The following is a 23881-nucleotide window of genomic DNA, read 5'->3' as shown; positions in this document are numbered from 1 at the left end:
CGTTAACAGCGCGGTCACTACACCGCAATGCTGTTACATCGCGGTCGTTACAATGACCGCAATGTAACCACGCTATGCCATTACAGCGCAAGTCTTTACATCGACTTGCGCTAGAGGGCGTGCTAACATTATAAATAGTATTGTTTACTATCCCAACACCTTCCCTACTGTTAAGTGGACTGGAGTTGGAATAGTAAATTACACTTTTCTAATGTTAGCACGCCATCTAGCGCAAGTCGATGTAAAGACTTGCGCTGTAATGGCATAGCGTGGTTACATCGCAGTTGTTGTAAAGACAGCAATATAACAGCACGTGTTGTAATAACTAGTGTTGTTCCGTCATACATCCGTCCTTCCAGGGTTCTGGAGGTTGCTGACTGTATGACACAGCGACTTCTGGCACTGAATCTCTGGAAACTGCAGATGGACCGGTAGGGCTGGGGCCAAGTCAGTTCTTCTCTGCAGTTTCCTCTGCTTGGTGTCTTCTTTCATCCGTCTTCATAGGTTGTGGGAATCTCTCTTCTTGGGTCAGGGCTGCCCCCTAAATACTGTTTTTAGGGGGCGTTTTAGGGGCCTCGATGTCAGTAGCCCATGGGCTACTGACCTTAGAGTGACTACACCCTTGGTGTGCTCACCCTACAAGGGGGAGTGAGCACAATCCCTAATCCTGATTGGGGAGTGCCTGCCATCTGCAAGATGGCGGGCACTTAAGAGTGGTCTTCTCCTCGCGTGCCCCACCTGAGGGGTGGGGTTGGCCGAGGTGGGCACACCTTCTGGGCTGGCTAATTTTTCCCGCCTGTCTTCCGATCAAAAAAGGAGGGGAGACAGGAAGGGGGCCTTCTCCTAATAGATAACAGGAGAGGCAGGGGGTCGAATTACAAAGGCTGCAAGGCCTTTGAAGTTCCCCTGCCACAGATGGCTCTTCCTGGCATCGGAGGAGGTGTGAAGGTGTCAACACCTCCGCCCAGGTTAAGGCTTTGTTTCTGGTCTCAGGGAGTGAAGGCTATCACCCTAGGGGTCCAGGAAAATATATTGTGGTGGCAGGCTGGTGTGTACCAGTCAGGGAACCAACCAGAGGCTGGTCGTTTTTCAGGGGGCATATCTAAGATGCCCTCTGAGTGCATTTTTCATTAAATCCCACAATGGCATCAGAACAGGTTTAATGTGCTGAAAAGTTTGATACCAAACTTCCAAGTTTTCAGGAAAGCCATTAAGGTGCTGTGAAGTTCATAACGACTAACTCCCAGAACCATATACTCGTAGTGGCAGTACTGCACTTAAAATGTCTAAGAATTGGCTTAGACACTGTAGTGGTACAGGGCTCATGCACCTGTACCCTCACCACTGGTATAGTGCACCCAGCTAGAGGGGTGGCGGACATATGCCAGAGCAGTGGGTTGTAGGCATAGCACACAGGGATGTGTGCCATGTCGACTCTTCACTTTGTTCTGGACCAAAACACGCAGCCTGCAATGGCAGTGTGTGTGTGTAAAGGTACAGGGCCTCTCAGGGTGGCACAATAGGTGCTGCAGCCCTTAGAGGCCTTCCCTGGTCACAGTGCCTTTGGTACCTTTTACAAGGGACTGACATGTGGCCAGAGAGGTGCCGATTGGGGGTACAAGGTACCGTTTTTGGGAAAGAACACAGGCCCTGGGACCTTGATTGGCAAGCACCCAGGGCACATCAAATCAAAGTGCATAAGTAGTCTGGCGAAAGCAGGGGGGTTACTGCAACAGAAACACAGCTTTCTACAAAGTCGCTAAGTATAGTGTTTTTTGGTAATAATATTTGGGCGTGTTGCCCCAGTTGCCCTAGAAATCCCATTTTGGGCTACAAAAATATTGAAGGTAGGGCTAGGGCCCCCTTGATGACCCGGCTGCATTAGAGAATACAATGAAAGGATGAAAAGAGTCAGAAGATTTTAGAAGATGAAGGTGCACAGTAGGCATTTTTGACAAAAGACTAGTATTTTCGTTATGCGCACATCTTTAATCCTGGGACAAAAAAACTGCAAATCAATATTGTTATCACTACAGCAACGCAAAACAAATGAATGTCAATGAGATGGCAAGATTTAGGTTAGTGGCATTGTGGAGACGAATATGGACATCCCCAGACCTATCCCTCTTTGCAAAAGAACTGTCGGAAGTTAGGTCTATCAGGGGTTCTGGGAAAATACCATGGCTCTCTGCTGTCAAAACAATTCTGAAAGACATGGGTTTGGAACATCTCTGGTCATCCCCACAATCTAACTCTTTCCCACCCAAAGATGAATTCAAATCTCTATATTGGGCCACTATCCGCCTAAAAAGAGTGCTGTTGTCCAACAAAAACGGCCTTACAGGCAGGTTCTTAACATTCAAAATTGACCCATTGAGAGAGCCATACTGGGATGTTATATCTCGAACTCTGGATAAGAACCTGTACCATCAGTTTAGAGTGGGCGCTTTGCCATTAAACATCTTTCTGAACAAACGATCCACAGGGATATCACCTCACTGTACTTGCTGCTCAGGTCATATTGAATCAGAAGGCCACTTCCTTTTTGCCTGTCCTAGGTACGGAGCACCTCGAAAAAAATGGCTAAAACCCTTGTTTCAAAACTTACCATTTAAAACAGCGAAGGAAGCCATACAGGTACTCAGGACCAACACTTCAGAACTCTTTGTGGTAGCTTTGGCAAAGTATTTGGGATGGGCTTGGCTTCTTAGGCTAAAAAACCGTACGCCTTAGCGCCAAGTATAAAGGTTGTTCTGTAATCGGCCATAATTTGTTTAGCTTGAGTATGTAACTGCTAAACCACCCTACGACCATGTCTCATTATCTGCATTCATTGTTCGCAATATTGAACTGTAATCCTGACCTTTTTAATGCAATGTTTTTCTTTAATTTTATATAAAACATTCAGGTCTCTTTATTCATCAATTGAAATTTAATCCTGTTTTATTCATTTGTTACGAATGTTCCTTTGTTTGTACACTTATGTATTTTGTGAGTACTTAAATATTTTCTATTGTATTGACTTTCTTTGGATATTTTAAATGAATCAGTTATATTCTTTTGTATTTTAATGTGTCTTTTATGATTTGCTAATAATCGAAATAAAGACTTTAAAACCTGAAACCTGAAATGAATGTGTAAGTTTGCTTGATGAATATCACTGTGTCTTTATGACTGGCTAAGGCATGCAAGCAGCTAAACGTCCTAAATGGAAAAAGCTATAAAATTAGTAATTCAAACATTGCTGAGGCAGAAAAGTAAATACATCAAAAACAAACTGGCTTTCAATTACAAGCTACAAATCCTGTTAAATGTGAAGTCTAAGAAAGGGTCAATCGATGCCCCATCACAAAACCTTATTGGAACACAAATGGGGGAAAAGTAACAATGGTGGTGTGTTTTTTAGGGTGCTGGTAGGCCATGGTGGAAGAAGTGTATTCTTTTCAAAGCCCTTGTTTTGGTTTGTCGGGCTGTTTTTCCAGCTAGCCCAACCGCCCTTGCGAGGAAATGTGTGTCCTATCACCCATCTAGAAGTGCGCTCAGCCTCTGCTGTGTTGGTGACTGTCCCGCGCATTATGTGCTTAAAACGGGGTGGAAAAGCTTGTAGGTTTCTTGCTGCTAAAGCATGAATAAGTGTCCTTGTGATATGTAAGATTCCCCTTGAGACCTCCCTCAGAAAGCAACTGAAAACAATGTTTTTTTCTTCTAGGACACAGGCCACCTGTGCCGGGATGCATATAATGTTTTGCTTTTAGCGCCGGGGCACTCTGAGTAGCGTCTATAAATCCCTCTATTCATTCATTCAGTTGCAAGTCTGGTTTTTGCTATGAAATACGTGGGCTTACTGTATCTCAAGGAGCAGGGAAATAAGGATGCGCAGAGTGAGGATAGAAAAAGCAACAGTATGATTAGATTGAGGCCAGAAGGGGTCAGGAGATGGAAGCGGAGACTGGATAAGTATTGAGTTGAGACTAGGTATAGTGGGATGACGAGGAACATTGATGTGCTTGTTCTGTACTTTTTTATATTGCTCTAGGATTGAGACGGGGACGATAGGTGAAATGGATTAATTTTTGGTTAGGATGTTTTGGCACATTGAATGCAGTAGGCATGGCAAGAGGTGGGGTGAAGGGAATGGGGTCAGCTGTTGCACCCATATCAGTGTAGCATACGCTGTTTATGGCCACTGGAGGTTTTCTAGATTTAGATGGGGGGATGAGTTTGGTCAGCCTCTGGTCCCAGTTGTTTGAAAGGTTCTAAAGAAAATGTAAGCTATGCGAGGAAAGCAATCAGGAACGATTTAACCATGGCACATATAGGTGTGATGTTGGTCAGGACTGTACAGAAGTGTGAGCATTAGGGGAATAAAGAATTTTAGGAAGGCATTTTCTATTGAAAGATAACTATTTGTCATGGAGAAATATATAGCCTGGTTTCCTTCATGGTAATAAAAAGTATAATCTGTATGTCTTCTCTCAGGAGCAGAAGGTGCATCAGTCGGTTACAGACTGCAACATGCATTTATGCGATAGGGATGAGAGCATTTTTAGTCAAGTCAATAATGGTGAGGTTGTGGATGGAGAGTTGGAGAAATGACAGCAGGTGGAATCAGAGGTCTGGAAAATACGTTAGGGGAGAATTTTTTTCGGTGCAGGGGTGGTTACTTGAATTTTTTTAGGATGGAGTTACCAGGCACGAGAGCACTTGTTGATTTGGCCTGGTCACTGCCTGGCAGGGGTTTAAGTGCACAAACAGTAGGCTGGAAGAAAGAAAAACATTTCTAAAGAAGCTACAAGAATGAAAGAAGTGGGAGGTAAATGGAGCTAAAGGAAAGTTGAAGGTAGACCAGTTAGTTCCAGGAAGCTAGTAGGTAGGTATTGGTTATGGTGGAAGACCACTAGTTAGAAGAAGGTTGTGACTAGATATGGCTACACTATAGAACTGGAAGCTTAGCTTTTGTGCACAGGCAACACAAAGGGGTGATTGGTGGGTCTAGGAGAGAGAGTTAGCCGATAGGCTAAAGCGGGTTGCATTTATGGGGTGGGCAAAACGTTGATTTGTATTCACACATTTGGTTGGATTTAGTCTTTTAGGTGAAGGGCCAGTTGTAATGCAGATATCTTTTTTTAATGGGTCAATGCAAGATTCAGACAATGTTGCTAAGTTAGTGATCATTTCTCCCAAAGAAAAATTAAAACTGCTCTGAATCTTGCATTGACCCTACATAAAATAATTTGTTTCGCATCACATTTGCAAAAAGAAAATCAAATCTCATCATTGTGTCATGCATAATATTTTAGAGTGAACTGTACACACAGTTATGCTTAGGTTTATTGGGTAAGGCAATTCAGCCAAGTGCTATATTTTTGTTATAATATGCCAATCGATCTGATAAAATCAGCCCTTTTCACAATATACGGGGCATATTATTGACTGTGCCATTTCCTTCAAAGGGGACGATAAATTAAATGTGGGGAGTTGATCTCCTTGGCTGAGATAGATTGCATGTTTCACAGGGCTCCTTATGTCTCATTGGCCTCTGCTCGAGGCTTGGTATGAGCTTCCTCAGGAACCGTGGTTTTACCATTATTGTGCAAGCGCAAGTTAGTGGCCCACAGGTGCAGGTTGGTTAGCGACCTGCAGAAGAGCTTCCCCTTTCCTACCTGATAAACAATGAAAAAAGGCAACCTCAATCCCAGTTATTTTCAGCCAGTGCCACTGGTTTCTCCTGTTCTTTGGCCCTAAACTTTATCTTTGTCAAGAAAATCAGGAATCCTACTCTCTGATATTAGATTCACGAGATCTCTTCTCCCACCTTCACCCATTCCACATGAGAAGCCAAACTCAAGTCTGATAATCGTGTGATGAAACATCGTTCACAACCTAACTAGATTAAAGTGTATAAACCTGGGCATTTTACACAACACAACCATCACCTGGATCCACATGAAGAATAATCGCACTCACTCATGATTGTCCGAAATTGCTATGGATGTGTATGTAATTCATTTGGGATATGTTTGCCTTATGGTACTGCTACTGTTGAAAATAAAAACAAAAATGTTCATATAAAAAAAGAAAGTAAATAATGTCAGTATTACTGTTAACTGCAAAGCAGACTTTCGCGTACAGGCTCATACATACTGGGCTTGTTGTAAAAGGGCTCTTCCTTAGGTTCCGTCAAAAGAGCTACCCAATATTAGGTTAGAACATACTACAAACACAGCAGGTTAGGTTGAGCAAGAAGTAACAGCAAATAATTAACTTAAATGAACCAGAAAAGAGGACAATGCTGATGCGTGCTTACATACCTGTAAGTTACAGCATCTTCTTTAAATTTAAATATTTATATTGCCAAATATAGGAAGCCAGCAATATTGCACTTCTCGCGAGAAATGACAAAAGAAAAAGAAGCATAAGGGAACGAGGAATGCTAGCGTGGGCAGGAAAGTAGCCAAGGGAGAAACAAGGAGTAATCTGTATGTGAGAAAAAGGAGAAAGAGGAAAAACCTCCCTCTGCAACCTATAAAACTGTTCTCTTTAGTCTCCCTGTATGTTGCATGTGGAAGAGTCCAGACATTTACCTGCTACTCCTAATACTATCCTTGAAGATTTGCCCCACCGCTTTCATGGACTCTCAACAGTCTGTGCAGCTCTCTGTCATGGAAACTCGTGGGTCTCTGTTGCTCTCTGTCATGGAAATGATGTGTAAACCAAATCTTTGGGTTAGTTCCACAAGTTTTGCAGTTCCCAGCCACAGATGCCTGTACTGAGTTCCGAGCATCAGCACTTGGGAGAGAAAGTCCAGGTTGTTGTAGCCCCCACACAACCCCACTCAACGCACTTGTTGATATGGTGTCTGTGCTTTATGGGTTATTAACAGTCCCTTAAAAAAGAGTTTGGGACGCAGTAGTAATTCAGACCCAACTCTGTTCTTTAGATTATCGTCCACCGGTACTGCTCTACGAAAAATACACTTTGCATTTACAAGTGTTTTATTTCAACAGTCTCATCCTCTTGCTTAGCACATGAATAATAACTAACCAGAATATAAGCAGGACAAAATTTACGCATGTCATTATCGAGAATAATATGAACATTTTTAACATACATGAAATGTCATTAGCACCCCAATACTTTTTTACGCTATACCTTGAGAACAAGGAGAAGGTTTACTCGCATTTAGCATTCTTTTGGGTTCAGAGCACTGCATATCTGTTTATAGCAAGAAGCTGTAGTTATCAGCCTTGGGCCCGGAGAGATAATTCTTTATAAAGGAAAACACACATCAGCTGTGCTCAGCTCCTCTCCTCCCGGAACTGGCTCGATATCAGCTCTCAGCACAGGAATGGATGTTGCAGCAGTACGGTAATCTGACAGTCTGTCAGGATCTCGTGCAATAATCTGAGGGCCTCTCTGAGTCCTTTCCCACTGCATAGAGTTTTTCTAGAATTAGCCACGACCTTTACCCTACATGGAGGATTTTCCATTAAATTCCAGACATAACCCATATGCATCAATATGACAGTCTTAAGACGAACCACTAAAACCAGTATTAAAAAAGAAAATCAATTAAGGCTACATTGTTTATGTTATCTTTGCTTTCTGACCTCGAAATATAGATAACAGGGAACATGTCCCAGACTGTGGTCACATTAGGTGTTTTTTCAAGGTTGTTGTATAGATGACTTGGCACTTTCCCAAGATCTTCGAAAGATACAGACAGACAATATCTAGGTCAAAGTTAGGTCAATGATCAGGCAAAAAAAATTGAGTCAGGCCAGCACAAATGGAGTCTGGCCTTTGGGTCTTAGCAACAGATACTTTTGGGTCTCTGTCGCTCTCTCTCATGGAAACTCATTCTTCTTTGTCGCTGTCTGTCATGGAAACTCATTCCTCTGTCTAGTGTCTACCTCTGTCATGGAAACTATTGGGTTTCTGTTGCTCTCTGTCATGGAAGTTCTTGGGTCTCTGCCTCTCTGTCATGGAAACTCATGCCTCTCTTTTGTGGTCTGTAATGGAAATGCATTCCCTGTGCAGCAAGCTCTGTCATGGAAGCACTTGGAGCTCTGTACCTGTCGTGAAAACTCATGCCTCTCTGTTGCTGTCTGTCATGGAACCTAATTCCTCCGTGTATCTCTGTGTCATGGAAACCCATGCCTCTCTGTAGCTATCTCTCTGTCATGGAAATTCGTGGACCCCAGTCCCTCTCTTTAATAGAAACTCATGCCTCTCTGTAGATAGCTCTCTGTCATGTAAACTCTTGGGGCTCTGTCGCTGTCATGAAAACTCTTGGGAACATTTCACTCTAGGTCAAGAAAACTCATAACTCTCTGTACTAAGCTCTCTGTCACGGAAAATCTTGGGTCTCTGTTGCAGTAAGTCATGGAAACTCATGCCTCTGAAAGCATTCTGAAAGCATATGTATACTCATATTGTTTAACTTGGCAAACTGTGTAGCTGTCATGGAAACTCATCCCTCTGTGTAGTTCTCGGTCATGGAAACTAATACCTCACGCACTTCACTGTCACAGAAACGGATACCTCTGTGTCGCTCTCTGTCAAGGGAACCCCAGTTCTCCTCATACAAAAACTACCCTCTAACACTTGTCCTGCTTAGTATGTGTGCTGTACAATGCAGCACGCAGGCAAATAAGGAAAAATGAAGAAAAATTAAGACATTCCTTCTCATTTCTTCTTCCTCTATGAGACATAAGGTTTTTGTGCACATACCTGTCTGCGAAAATTTGAAGATAGGGATTTGCGGTGAAGAACTTGGCTTTTTAGAACCCAGCGGCGCCAGGGGCATGTCCAAAGTCTTCGGATTCACCTGTCTTGGTTTACAGAAACACGGAAAACTTCTGGGTGGCGTCAGAGACCAAGTTTATTAGCTGCAGCCAGTAACAGTGATCCTAAAAATACACAATGGGGGTATTTCAGGAGACTGCTCAAATTCGTAGAGCAAGACATCTCCTTTTATACACAATATTCACATTTACAAACATACACTCCCACTGCGCAAAAAGTTAACCAATGAGGTACATTCTCAAACAAAGTATCACATGACGAAAAGCTCAGTTTGCAATGTCCCAACCCAAAGTTAATCATTTGGAATGTCCCAAATCCAATTTTCACAAGCAGGACAAACCCATAATTGAAAAGCACAATCCATGTAATGAAGAGCATAGAAAAGGAAACAATGTCTGATAGTGAGCAAGATAAGGCATGTGTAAGGAGACTAAAAGTTAACGATATCCTGAACAGTGTTGGGCAATCTCAGACAACGATCAAACCAGGGAAATTGACTCGGCAGGGTCAGCTTTAGGTGAAGGAATCAGATCCTTGCAATTCACCTCGGGATCAAGAAAGACCCTGTTAATGTATACCAATACATGAAGGCCAGGCCGCTTCTTTCGTTCGACCATATTCGTCGGCCTGCGTGATGGCAAGACAAAATGGAGACTCAAACAAAATGAAACCCATATTCGGGACGAAATCTCCAAATGCGTAATGTACTTCGCTAGCTAACGTGACGAATTCACTTCACATTAGCCGCACTCACTAAATACGGTTCAACATCACCAAAATACTGACGGAACCATAACCTTACATAACGAGGCCCGTTTTCACAGGACCACAGCGGCAAAACCCATGAGTTGTTGCATGAAAACGCACGTGTACCACCCATGGGACGCCCCTTGAAACAAAGTAATGCAAAGCAGCGCATTGCGCAACTCTGTGTTGCTTTGGGAAACTATACAAAACAAATTCTGATCTGTGTTGGATAGTAAATCCTATGGACTACTGTGGCGCTGTAAGCTTTTTATGACCGAAAACTATTTTTGCCAATGCTTGTTATGTTGGAGAGGGCTTGGCATCTTCCAAAACAATAACGTTTAACAAAAAACATGTCAATACAAGACATGCACTGACAAAACCAAAGGCTGGCCCTCAATGTCAGACCTATTGGTTCTGCCAATGTTTTTTTATTTTAATTTTTTGCCCCATAATCTTGTTGAATCTGATTACACCGATATTCCTTTATAAATATTTTTGGGAAATACTACCATGTATCAAACACATTTTACTAAATGATGCTTCAAAGAAATAGTACCTACAATTTCACAGTAATTTAGCAAAACATGTTTTTTCTAGTTGCATATGTTTTGCACACATTTTATTTTGAAAGCAAAGAATCATCAATCTTGTTTTCAAGCTTCTTCAGAAACCTAGCATTCTGAAAGCATTGTATGAAGCCTCACATTGTTTAACTAGGCAAACGTGTGTACACATTCTTATACTGGCACCACTGTCAGTAATGCAATGCAAGCTTACAGCATTTTCATAGAACGCTCACCCTAACAAAGGCTTTGCATTAATGAACCATAAATACAAGTCTGAACAGCATTAAATATTGGACAGAGATACTACCTTCACTGTAGACAATGCCCTTCACTGGTATATAAGGTGGCACTGCTAACTGGCAGCCAAAGGGTTTGTGCTGCAGGGGTTTGGGCCTACTTGTCCCAAGGACAAAATAAACATAAAAACGTGTTGACCTTGACCCCACACAGTATGTTCTGGGCATTAGGCTATAGGATTTCCACACCCCTGCCTGAGCCTCTGTATCTACATTAAAATATTAACACTTTTTAATGGGACTACCAAATTCCCCGAAATACTTTCAGTTTATTGGCTGGATTTTTAGACTGGATGAAAATGCAACTTTAATGACTCTTCCCTAGTTTAGCCTATAATGTGTACTATTCTCATCATGTCATCTTGCATTAAGGTGGTATCATTTCTTACCAGGAACGTGATCGAATGCATTTACACCATTTCCAGCTCATGTAGGTTTACAGAAAAGAGGCATATTTGTACAATTACGTTAACATTTAAACTTACAGTGCTGCAGCCTGATAGTGATACCAAAATATGAATGCAATGCTTAGAAGCGTTGACTTGTCAATAAAATATGGCCCTATCACTGTATATCCAGGCTTGTTCTGATAACTGAAAACACACTCATTACTCTCTGGTCTGCACCCTTGGCAACTGACTGAAGAGTGATCATTTTAAATGTCATTTTCTTCGCTCCTTTGCCATTTCAAATGCTGTCTGGCGCTGCTAGGACCACTTGACTCCTATTCCACTCTTTGATGTGTTCTTGTCACTACACGACATTAACCATTTCTGAAAAGAGAGGAAAGGCCCCTTTGATCGACGACGCCATGCCCTGAGCCCACAGAAAGTCAGGCCTGATTTACTCGGCATGCAGCCAGTTTGCAGTCTGCAGCCCACTGAGACGCTCATTATTTACGCAAAGGACCTGATTTTACTAAAAGGATATTTCAGGTTTAATAATACTGCTAATGTCTCTCTGTCTACATACACTTAAAAGCACCCTGTTAGACCTGTCTGGCTTTTTGACGTAGTCCCTCCTCATTATTATTTATTTTGTCCCCTTTTTGCCCCTCATACCCTTAATAATTTTTGTCTACTGACTTTTTGTAGGTGTTGGCCAGGGGGATAGGTGTTCTTTCTCCCCCTCATAATCTTTTACCTCAGGCCCAGAGGCCTGTTCTGACAGGAAAGTTGGCACCACCTAAAATGGTGGCCACCAACTGCCCTAACTGTCACACACAGAACTTGGCCATAGCCTAGCATAGGGCATTCTAGAACCTTCTGGTCCATTCTGGACCACTGAAGGGCAGCCTATATAAGGCGGAATGCGGGGAAGCCATTTTGTCTACCTGTGAGAGTCAGCTGGAGGACAGGCTGTAGCTAAGGGTAGGAAAAGGTTAGACATAGGGTTGACCTCCAGGACTGGGAAGCTGCCTTACTGATCCACCCCACTACTCCCCTTTTGGTTACTTGTCCTGGCCCCGCTGTTGAGGGTTACTGGAGACCCTGGGCGCCTAGCTTGCCCCTTGACTAAAAATATACAGGGGAAGCTTTCAGGAGAAGGAGACTGTAGTGCTGCGGTGCGCAGTCCTCTGCCCAGCAGAGAGAGAGGCTCTCCTTGAGCAGTGTTTAGAAGAGGTAGGGATAAATCCTGTGACCCCCCCCCAGTAGCAGTAGCCAACTGTATCCTGCCACTGGCTGCCGTGACTTTCCTTGCTGGCAGAGTCTTTCTTTCCCCCCCCCTCCTCCTAAGTTCATCACTTACTGACTGGGGCGGAAGCGGAGGAAGGCTGTGCAGTGAAAACCCCAATTCGGCCTCTGCGGAGAAGCGCTGGATTAGCGCTGTGGTCGCTGATGCTGTGAGGAAGTAACAGCCCTGAGGTAATTTCCCCGGTCCCAGGGAGAGAGGAGGAAGCGGGCAGGCGCTGACGCGAGTGCCCGATCTCCATTTGGGAGACGCTGCTTCTGCGCGCATGCCCAGGCAGTGAGGTATCCCTGGCGCAGGAGGGGCCTAAGATCGAGCAGGCCCGGGAGTGTAGTGTTCCTTCCTCGGAGCGGGAGCAGCGGGAGGAGTCACCGGCACGCGCGCTACTGCGCATGCCCGCCGGAAGAAGCGTCTTTGCCGTCCAGCGTTGAGGAGAGGCGCCGGCGGCTTCTACAGGTTGCGGAGCAATCGGCTTGTCCCTCCTGCCCAAGCGCCACATTGAGGAGCTGGCCCGGGCAGGGAGGGAGAGATACGAGGCCCGGTAGGGGTTTGGGGCATTGTGGTGTCTGCCCTGATCAATTCCAGCGCGAGTGCAGCGCGGAGGAGTCGGCCTGAGGCGAGAGAGAGCCTCTTCAGCCTTGGTTCCCCGGGCCCTCGCGCTTGATAATCCTTGACCTCTGGCGCAGAGCTATCCTAACAACAGTCACAAGTAAGGAGGTAGCTACGTGGGGGATTGACTTCCACAGAATTAACTGTATATAAATTGAGACTCTGACTCTGGGAATACAGCGTCTATGAGGAATCCCTGACAGGGTTCTATATAAAGCTGATTTAAGTGGTTCTTAACCCATTTCTCTCTAACAGGATAAGAAAGAGAACTACAAACGCTATTTATGTAAAGGAAAGTGTTACCCTGATCTAGTTAAAAGGTTGATCTTGCCAAACTTTAGAGTAGTACTGTAGTGAGAGATGATGCATAGTAAGCTGAGTACAGTAATTGCCTAACGGAGTTATAAAAGTGTAAGAATTATCTGCCAGTCATCTAAGTGAACTGTCTATACTACAAACGCTGGTTGTTAATATGATTTAGAATTGAAAAGTATTCCTGCTATATTCCACACAAACTGAAGTGTAATTTAATTGTGAATTCTAAAAGTAAAAAGAGCAAAGATATATATTATTTTTATAAAGCAGTACTTATTTTTCCACATTTTGGTGTAGCGTTTTCTTTTTGAGTGCTATTGCGTGGTTTTACTGTTGGGTGGTCTGCAACCTTTACACTGTGCCTCTGAAATATCCGTCTTGCCCTAGGCCAGGCTACCCCAGTTCCAACATATTGGTGCCTAGCGGTGGGATCCTGACTTGGTTGCAGCTACTCAATAGTAATTCAACGTAATACACTAAAGCTACACCAGGAGTTTTCTCCTTGCGGCCCTCCCAATTTGTCTTTTTGATTTTTCCAAATTTGTTCCTGGTGGTGGGTGGAGGTGGCTTTAGGTTGCTCTTGCAACTCTGAAATTTCTGGTGTGTTATATAGGTTTGCCTGACTCACAATGGAGTTCGCTATGGAAAACCTGGAAGTCTATTCTGTGTCACAGTTGAAAATGTTCTGCCAGCAAATGGGGGTATTTTTCAAACATGGTGCCAGGAAGGGGGAGCTCCAGACAAGTCTTAGGGCTTGGGTGGAGGCACACCAAGAAAAGAAGGAGGAGGATGAAGAGGCCGACCAGGACACGGTGGGGGGGGTAGAAGGTTTATTCCGCTCTGAGGGGGAAAACTTACTCCCAGGACCAGTGTCCTACTCCAGAAGGGGCAGTAGCGCCTCTGGGGGAAGCCTAACGGAAGCCGAGCTCACCGATAGGAGGGAGAAAAGACAGTTGAGGTGGGAGTTGGCTAAGTTGGAGCAGGAGAAAGAGGAGAGGAGGATGGCCCACGAGTTCAGACTGAAGGAACTGAAGCCCCAAAGCCTGAGAAGGGGGTCCTCTCCTGAAAGGAATGGTGGTAGCGAACCAAAAGGAGACAGCCAGGGAGACCAAACCCTATTTACCAAAAGACCTGATAGCGAGCTTCAGTCAGGGGGACGATATAGCTAAGTGGCTGGCTGCTTATGAGGTTTCTCTGAGGGTTCATGGGGTGCAGGAGAAGCACTGGGGGGGTAGTTTGTATAAGTACATGCCTCCTGCTGGTCGGGACACCTTGCTGGCCCTGGAACCAGAGGAACAAACAAACTACCCCACCATGAAGCTGGCGTTGATAAGGAAGTTCGGGCTTACCCCAGAAAGGTACCGACAGAAGTTCAGGGGGAGCCACAAATTGAGCACTCAGAACTGGGTGGACTTCCTTGACTACGCCAGAAAGGCCTTAGTGGGTTGGGTCAAGGGCAGTGAGGTAAAAGATTATGAGGGGCTGTACGATCTATTTTAGAGAGAACACCTCCTCGAGAAATGTTTTCCCGAGCTGCGCCAACACCTGGTGGACAGCAAGCTGACCAATCCCCGGAAGCTTGCAGAGGAGGCGGACATCTGGGCAAGTACCCGGGTGTCCTCTAAGGGGACTGGAGGGGAATCTCAAAAAGCCGGACAGGGCGCCCCCCAGAAGAAGGAGGGGGGAGAGAAAAAGAAAGAGTTCTCTAAAGGTCCCCAAAATAACTTCCAAGGGAAGGGAGCAGGTTTCACCCCTAGGGCAAACCCGCCCAGAAACCCTAATCCTGGCCAAAGCCAGCAGCCAAGGGTTCTCCACTGTTTTGAATGTGGTGGTGTTGGACATTATAAGGGGGATGTCAGATGCCCAAAGAGACCACCCCCTCCCACCGGAGGAAAGTCACCGGGAGTCGCTAGTGTAGCGCTCGGGGAGGAGTTGCCCTTAGATAAGGGGGGTGAGTGGGCGGGTGTCACCTTAGTGTCCCTGGGAGAGCGGGAGATGGTGCCAAAGATCCAGGTGCCCCCAAATACTACAAAGTATGGGCAATGGGTTACCATCAATGGCCAGAGAGGGGAGGCTCTGAGAGATACAGGAGCCAGTATGACTATGGTGAGAAGTCAGCTGGTGTCTCCAGAGCAGGTTGTTCCTAATGTACTCCACCCCGCCGCGATGGCTGACGGCAGAATGGGCCACTATCCAGTGGCTGAGGTTCCCTTTGAGTGGGAGGGGGTTGCAGGTTCACTTCGAGTTGCCGTAAGCCCTGCCGTGCCAGTCGATTGTCTGTTGGGGAATGACATGGAACACAACACTTGGAGAGAGGTGGAATACCGGACGCATTCTGCGATGCTGGGTACACCTGACTGGGCCTGTGTCAGCACACGGTCTGCGACTGCCCGGAGAGGGAGTTCGCCTGGGTTGGAGCCTGGAACAATGGCCCAACCCGCTGCTAAGAAGGGACAGACCCGGAGACAGAGAAAGCCTGCTCCGGCTTCCACACCCCATGAGACAGATCGGCCACCTGCGGTGGTGGACCAGGAGTCCGTGGAGGGGGAAGTAGACTCTCTGGAGGATTTACCCATCCCTGCGGAGTGGCATGTGGAGGGAGGTCCTACCAGAGAGGAATTCTGTAAGGGGCAGAGGGAGTGCCCCACCCTTGAGGGACTGAGGCGACAGGCTGAAGCCCAAGCAGCAGGTGATGTTACGGGACACTACCATATTTACTGGGAGGATGGACTCCTCTACAGTGAACCCAAGGTACCCTTGCCTGGTTCATCAAGGGCCTTGGTAGTCCCGCAACAGTACCGAGCCTTTCTTTTGGAATTGGCTCATGCCATACCCCTGGCAGGACACTTCGGCCAGGACAAGACCTTTGCACAGCTTGTCCTCCACTTTTACTGGCCTCAGATGAAAGTGGCGTCCAACACTTACTGTCGGACATGTGTAACCTGCCAGGCCAGTGGGAAAACAGGGGTGAAGCTAAAAGCTCCCCTGGAACCACTTCCAGTCGTTAGCATACCCTTTGAGAGGGTAGGCATCGACATTGTAGGGCCTTTGGATCCACCAACAACAGCTGGTCACAGGTTTATCCTGGTTCTGGTGGATCATGCCACACGGTACCCAGAGGCAATTCCTCTGAGGACAGTCACTGCACCTGTAGTGGCAAGAGCCCTAATGGGAATCTTTACCCGAGTGGGATTTCCCAAGGAAGTTGTGTCTGACAGGGGGACCAACTTCATGTCAGCTTACATGCGGGCAATGTGGAAGGAGTGTGGAGTGACCTACCGATTCACCACTCCTTATCACCCCCAGTCGAATGGACTGGTTGAGAGGTTTAATAAGACCTTGAAGGGCATGATCAGAAGTCTGCCCGAAAGCCTGCGGAGGAAATGGGACGTCCTCCTACCCTGTTTACTGTTTTCCTACAGGGAAGTGCCCCAGAAGGGAGTGGGCTTCAGCCCCTTTGAGCTTCTGTATGGGCACCCTGTACGCGGTCCTCTCAGCCTGGTGAAGGATGGTTGGGAGAAGTCTCCCAGGAAACCCCCCCAGGATGTGGTGAGCTGCATGCTGGCCTTCAGGAGCCAAATGGCGAAGTTGTGGAAGCAAGCTTCTGACAACTTGGAGGCCAGCCAGGCAGTCATGAAGGAGTGGTATGACCACAATGCTCACCAGGTGGAATTGGAGCCTGGACAGAAAGTGTGGGTGATGGAGCCTGGAGAGCTTAGCGCCCTCCAGGATCGCTGGACAGGCCCCTTTGAGGTGTTGGAAAAGAAGGGTAAGGCCACATACCTGGTGGACCTCAAGACCCCTCGACAGCCCCTACGGCTGCTGCATGCCAACCGTCTCAAGCCCCACCATGAGAGGCCCAAAGTCATGTTGATGATGGTGACTGACGGGGAAGAGGAAGCGGAAAGCGAACCTCTCCCAGATCTCTTTTCGTCTCAAGAGAAGGATGGGTCAGTGGAGGGAGTGATTCTCTCTCCTACTCTAACTCCTGAGCAACGGGAGGACTGCCGCCAGATCCTGGAGCAGTACTCTTCGTTGTTCTCCCTTGTCCCGGGAAGGACTCTACTGTGTACCCATGACGTGGACACAGGAGACAGCCCACCAGTGAAGTCGAAGACCTACCGGCTGTCTGACAAGGTGAAGGCTAGCATCCATGGAGAGGTTGCCAAGATGCTAGAGCTGGGAGTAATTGAACCTTCCAACAGCCCTTGGTCCAGTCCGGTGGTGCTCGTGCCAAAAGCCGTACCACCAGGCACCACACCTGAACTGAGGTTCTGTGTGGATTACCGAGGACTGAATTCAGTGACAAGGACTGATGCTCATCCGATCCCTAGGGCGGATGAATTGATTGACCGGCTAGGAGCTGCCCAATATCTGAGTACCTTTGACCTCACTTCAGGGTACTGGCAGATCTCCTTGACAGATGGAGCAAGGGAAAGGTCAGCCTTCTCCACGCCTGAGGGACACTACCAGTTCTGTGTGATGCCCTTTGGGCTCAAGAACGCCCCTGCCACATTTCAGCGGCTGGTGAACCAGGTCCTCTCTGGAATGGAGAGTTTCTCTGCTGCTTACTTGGATGACATCGCTGTCTTCAGTAGCAGTTGGGAGGACCATCTGCAGCATTTGCAAGCCGTTCTCCAGGCCCTGAGACAAGCTGGGTTGGCCAGCAAATGCCAGATTGGGCAGGGGTCGGTTGTGTACCTTGGACACTTGGTGGGTAGGGGGACTGTGCAGCCCCTGCAGGCGAAGATTGAGGCAATCATGGCCTGGGAACCCCCCAAGACACAGACTGAGGTCCGAGCTTTCCTGGGCCTCACAGGCTGCTACCGTCGCTTTGTGAAGGGGTATGGCACTATTGTAGCACCCCTCACAGAGCTCACCTCCAAGAAACAACCTCGACGGGTAGTTTGGACGGGAGCTTGTCAGCAAGCTTTCGAGAAACAGTTGAAACAGGCAATGTGTGCGGCACCGGTCCTGAAGGCCCCAGACTTCTCCAAGGAGTTCATTGTCCTAACAGATGCATCAGAACATGGCATTGGGGCAGTGTTATCGCAACTGAATGAAGAGGGCCTGGATCAACCTGTAGTCTTCTTATCCAGGAGACTGCTTCCCCGGGAACAGAAGTGGAGTGCCATTGAGAGGGAAGCTTTTGCGGTGGTGTGGGCTCTGAAGAAGCTGCGGCCATACCTCTTTGGCTCGCACTTCCTGGTTCAGACTGACCACCGACCCCTTCGTTGGCTGATGCAAATGCAAATGAAGGGGGAAAATCCCAAGTTGTTGAGGTGGTCCATCTCCCTACAGGGAATGGACTTCCGGGTGGAACATCGGCCTGGAGTGGACCACGCCAATGCAGACGGTCTCTCCAGGTATTTACGCCTTAGTGATGAGGACTCCCAAGGGGTTGGGTAGTTCTCCCCACTTTCAGCTGGGGGGGACGCGTGTTAGACCTGTCTAGCTTTTTGACGTAGTCCCTCCTCATTATTATTTATTTTGTCCCCTTTTTGCCCCTCATACCCTTAATAATTTTTGTCTACTGACTTTTTGTAGGTGTTGGCCAGGGGGATAGGTGTTCTTTCTCCCCCTCATAATCTTTTACTTCAGGCCCAGAGGCCTGTTCTGACAGGAAAGTTGGCACCACCTAAAATGGTGGCCACCAACTGCCCTAACTGTCACACACAGAACTTGGCCATAGCCTAGCATAGGGCATTCTAGAACCTTCTGGTCCATTCTGGACCACTGAAGGGCAGCCTATATAAGGGGGAATGCGGGGCAGCCATTTTGTCTACCTGTGAGAGTCAGCTGGAGGACAGGCTGTAGCTAAGGGTGGGAAAAGGTTAGACATAGGGTTGACCTCCTGGACTGGGAAGCTGCCTTACTGATCCACCCCACTACTCCCCTTTTGGTTACTTGCCCTGGCCCCGCTGTTGAGGGTTACTGGAGACCTTGGGCGCCTAGCTTGCCCCTTGACTAAAAATATACAGGGGAAGCTTTCAGGAGAAGGAGACTGCAGTGCTGCGGTGCGCAGTCCTCTGCCCAGCAGAGAGAGAGGCTCTCCTTGAGCAGTGTTTAGAAGAGGTAGGGGTAAATCCTGTGACCCCCCCCCCAGTAGCAGTAGCCAACTGTATCCTGCCACTGGCTGCCGTGACTTTCCTTGCTGGCAGAGTCTTTCTTCCCCCCCCCCTCCTCCTAAGTTCATCACTTACTGACTGGGGCGGAAGCGGAGGAAGGCTGTGCAGTGAAAACCCCAATTCGGCCTCTGCGGAGAAGCGCTGGATTAGCGCTGTGGTCGCTGATGCTGTGAGGAAGTAACAGCCCTGAGGTAATTTCCCCGGTCCCAGGGAGAGAGGAGGAAGCGGGCAGGCGCTGACGCGAGTGCGCGATCTCCATTTGGGAGACGCTGCTTCTGCGCGCATGCCCAAGCAGTGAGGTATCCCTGGCGCAGGAGGGGCCTAAGATCGAGCAGGCCCGGGAGTGTAGTGTTCCTTCCTCGGAGCGGGAGGAGTCACCGGCATGCGCGCTACTGCGCATGCCCGCCGGAAGAAGCGTCTTTGCCGTCCAGCGTTGAGGAGAGGCGCCGGCGGCTTCTACAGGTTGCGGAGCAATCGGCTTGTCCCTCCTGCCCAAGCGCCACACTGAGGAGCTGGCCCGGGCAGGGAGGGAGAGATACGAGGCCCGGTAGGGGTTTGGGGCATTGTGGTGTCTGCCCTGATCAATTCCAGCGCGAGTGCAGTGCGGAGGAGTCGGCCTGAGGCGAGAGAGAGCCTCTTCAGCCTTGGTTCCCCGGGCCCTCGCGCTTGATAATCCCTGACCTCTGGCGCAGAGCTATCCTAACAACAGTCACAAGTAAGGAGGTAGCTACGTGGGGGATTGACTTCCACAGAATTAACTGTATATAAATTGAGACTCTGACTCTGGGAGTACAGCGTCTATGAGGAATCCCTGACAGGGTTCTATATAAAGCTGATTTAAGTGGTTCTTAACCCATTTCTCTCTAACAGGATAAGAAAGAGAACTACAAACGCTATTTATGTAAAGGAAAGTGTTACCCTGATCTAGTTAAAAGGTTGATCTTGCCAAACTTTAGAGTAGTACTGTAGTGAGAGATGATGCATAGTAAGCTGAGTACAGTAATTGCCTAACGGAGTTATAAAAGTGTAAGAATTATCTGCCAGTCATCTAAGTGAACTGTCTATACTACAAACGCTGGTTGTTAATATGATTTAGAATTGAAAAGTATTCCTGCTATATTCCACACAAACTGAAGTGTAATTTAATTGTGAATTCTAAAAGTAAAAAGAGCAAAGATATATATTATTTTTATAAAGCAGTACTTATTTTTCCACATTTTGGTGTAGCGTTTTCTTTTTGAGTGCTATTGCGTGGTTTTACTGTTGGGTGGTCTGCAACCTTTACACTGTTCCTCTGAAATATCCGTCTTGCCCTAGGCCAGGCTACCCCAGTTCCAACACACCCAAAAGCACTTCATGACCTATTAGTATGTTTTTCAGTGTCTGCTAGTTCCAGGCCTGGTCGGATCATGCTCATGACTCAGAGAACCTCAGCTGGTCGGCGGGTTGTAGGCTGCTGACAAGTATGACAATGGCTCCTCTGCCTGTTTAGATCAAGATTTGGATGCATCCGTTTTCTGCAATTTGCATTTTGGGTTTTATATGCCTCCTTGGTGAGCTACAGGTGGAGTCCTATGACACAGTGTATTCACGACCAGTGTCTGGGATACCCTCGCTGAATTCTGTTAAAATAGGTCCATCCATTCACTAATACACTAGTTAGATCATTAAAGAGAGTTGGTTAGGTACTATGGGCCTCATTTAAGAGGCTGTACTTCACTTTTACGCTGCAGGTGCGTCACATTTTGTGACGCACCAGTGGCGTAAAAAATGCGCCTTGTTGCGCCATATTTACAAAGTGACGCATCTAGGTAGATGCGTCACTTTGCAAACCCCTGCGCCACATTATACCTGCGCCTGGTATAATGTATGCAAGGGGGGCGTTTTGACGCAAGAAAGGGTCATAGAAGTGACGCAGTGAAATCTATAAGAAATACTGCTAGAGATCTTTCCTCCAGATACAATTTAATCCAGGCTAACATTTTCCCTTGAATTCCAATCCTCCATAGTCTGTTCAACAGAATGGGGTGCAAGACCAAGTCAGATGCTGATGACATGTCTAAAAGCATGACCTTAGCTGATGCATTCAAATCAAGGTTGAAGCAAGATCTTAAAACAGCCTTCACTTTTCTAATATGATAGAATCAAAATCTTGAGACTTCACTCCTCTTATATTAAAGAATCAAAATAATAAAATAATCTTCACAGTTCTTATATTGTAGAATTATTTTTTTCCTCAGTTATCGCTGTTGTCATTAACAGAGAATATAAGCTGCTGTATTGAAAAGATGGTTCTATGGTTTAAAATTATGGGGTCATGACGATCACACTGAGACCACCACCGACAGGCTGTCATGGCGATCTCACCTCCATTGTAAGGCCATTTCCCGCCCACCATATAATGATGGCAGGCGGTTCTGTGGCGGTCGGAAACTCAGACTAGCACGCATCCGATGGACTCCTTGAGACCGTCGGTGCTGCGGAGGCCTTCCTATCTCTGAAATGGTGGCAGTGCCTACCAGGCACCGCCGTAAGGATTAGGATGGTCCCTTTAATTTGGCCTATGGGACCCCCAATGCTATGGGCCCGATTACGATGCAGTAAGAAATGGCTCTGACTGCCGGTCAGAGCAATTCTTACTGCATCATAATCTCTTGTTTGGAATAATTTTCGCCCAACCCATTTTGATGGAGTCGGTCGGAAATTATTCCAAAAAGGAGTTCCAAATGGCTTACCACAGGCTTGAAAAACCCGTCCGCCATTTGGAAGGCCTTCAGTAATCCCACGGCCAGCTCTTTCCTGCTGAGGGATTACGATGGCAGCTTTCCACTGCCTTTCGGTGCCGGCCTTTCCGACATAGAAAGGCATTGGGAATCTGTCTTTGGGGACCCCTGCAGAGCCTCCATGGGTGCAAGGCCGCCATTGGCACCTATGGTGCCCCCCTGTTGATCCCTTGAGGTGCCTGTCACCGGGTGCAGGGATGAACTACTTTCTCTTAAGTAATGTTTGTATTGGTGTTATGTTTTAAGGAAGCTCTGCTGTAGTAACCTCAATTTAAGAAAGTGCTACTGTGTATTCGTAGTCCTAAACAACTTGCACTAGCAGGCAGGACTCTGGCAGTTTGCATGCGCTGTGCCAGACTTGTTATAGCAGTCTTTCAGGTCGTGCTACGTATTGGGTTTGTTTAGTAATAATTTAGGCCAGAAGCACGGGTTTTTCACTGTCAACTATCGAACACTTAATTAGGCAGTCTTCATTTTAAGTCTGCCTATTTTAAGATATCATGTAATTTGGAAATGTCAGGAGTATTAGCGCGAGAGGGCGCTTTACTAAGAAACAAAATGACAAACAGGAAGTCGGTTGCTCTCTGCGTTCTCTTTGGTAGCGTTGGTGAGATTTAACGATTTGTCTTTCCCACTTACCATATGGAGGAGGTGGTGAAAGAGGCTTCCTGGGCCCTTTACGGAGGCTCCCTCACAGGCTTCACTTCAGGAAATGAATAATATGGCAGTTGGGGCAGCCTTGCAAGCCAGGAAGAGTCCTCCCCTCCAGCATTTCCCCCCATTGTTGAAACAGGGGGGATATGCTGGATACCTATCTGCATGTGCCAATCTACCCAGACCACTAGATGTTTCTGTGCTTTGTGATAGGGGCCTATCATTACCAATTTGGAGTCCTGCCATTTGGGTTAACTTAAGCACTAAGAGTTTTTACAAAGCTCTTGGCTTCACTGGTGGGAATTATTAATTCTAAAGGTATCCATTTATACCACTATCTTGATGATAGGTTAATTAGATCTTCTTTTTCAAAGGTGAAGAGTGATGTCAGAGTTGTAGTTTGGAGGAATGGCTTCCTGAACAATCTCGGCAAATCACATCTTCACCCGGTGCAGTCGCTTCAGTGTATCGGAATTAGGAGAGGTGTTTCTTTCCCCGAAAAGAGCAAACAGACTAGCATTTGTCAGACCTCCTTCAAAGAACTCAAGCATCAGCAAGGTTGTGGGTACGGAGTCAGAAAAGATTACTTCTGCACTTGCTTTTGTGACTTATAGCCGACTTCACCTAAATTCATTAGCCTACCATTTATTAAACCATTGGAATCCCCTCTCATAAGATTACAAGGGTTTGGTGACAGTTTCTCCACAGGTCCGGTAAAAGCTCCTGTGGGTGCTCATGCCAGGGAAGGTGGCAATTGAATAAGCCAGCTCCTCAGATGCCAGCAAGAAAGGTTGGGGAGCGGTCCTGGAAAAAGACAAAGCTCAGGGAAGATGGTCTGTTCCAGAGATTTAGTGTTCTTCCAACTGGAGGGAGTTTGAAGCAGTGCAAATCAAGAATCAAGCGGTCTGCTTTAGGACAATCAAACTGTAAGAGCATATGTAAACAGGCAGGGAGGAAAGGTTCCTTCTGTCTTTCGGCTGGCCAGGGAGATTGTAGTAAAGTAGTCCATGCTAGTAGATGATGTTTAAGTAGGTTTATTTAAGTGGACAACATGTAGCATAGATCCTGGACAGCAGCCCCACCAGGAGCAGCCAGCTAGCTGCTCAGCCCATCACCAACTGTCACCACTCACACCAGTCACCCAAGCATTCCACTCTTGGTCCACACACCAACATTCCACAGAGAACACTCACACTGGCTCAGCAGCCAGGAACAAGATAACATAGAACATTATAATACAACATGAAGATACTATATTATCTCCTTCCTATGAAATGAAATGA

At 46.8% G+C, this 23881-nt stretch overlaps 1 long non-coding RNA gene across 1 annotated transcript in view; it reads right to left on the bottom strand.

The window, feature by feature from the left end:
* The window catches only part of LOC147726250 (uncharacterized), a 72055-nt gene that overhangs the window by 29916 nt on the left and 18258 nt on the right, over positions 1–23881 (bottom strand). Inside the window, exon 2 of the long non-coding RNA XR_015309273.1 lies at positions 8734–8912. This is a non-coding gene — a long non-coding RNA (uncharacterized LOC147726250). The remainder of the gene's footprint in view (positions 1–8733; positions 8913–23881) is intronic.

This window comes from Lissotriton vulgaris, chromosome 3_1 (genome assembly GCF_964263255.1).
Source record: "Lissotriton vulgaris chromosome 3_1, aLisVul1.2, whole genome shotgun sequence".
Classification (NCBI taxonomy): domain Eukaryota; kingdom Metazoa; phylum Chordata; class Amphibia; order Caudata; family Salamandridae; genus Lissotriton; species Lissotriton vulgaris.
The sequence above is the reverse complement of the archived record's forward strand: the minus strand, read 5'-3'. Positions and strand labels throughout refer to the sequence as shown.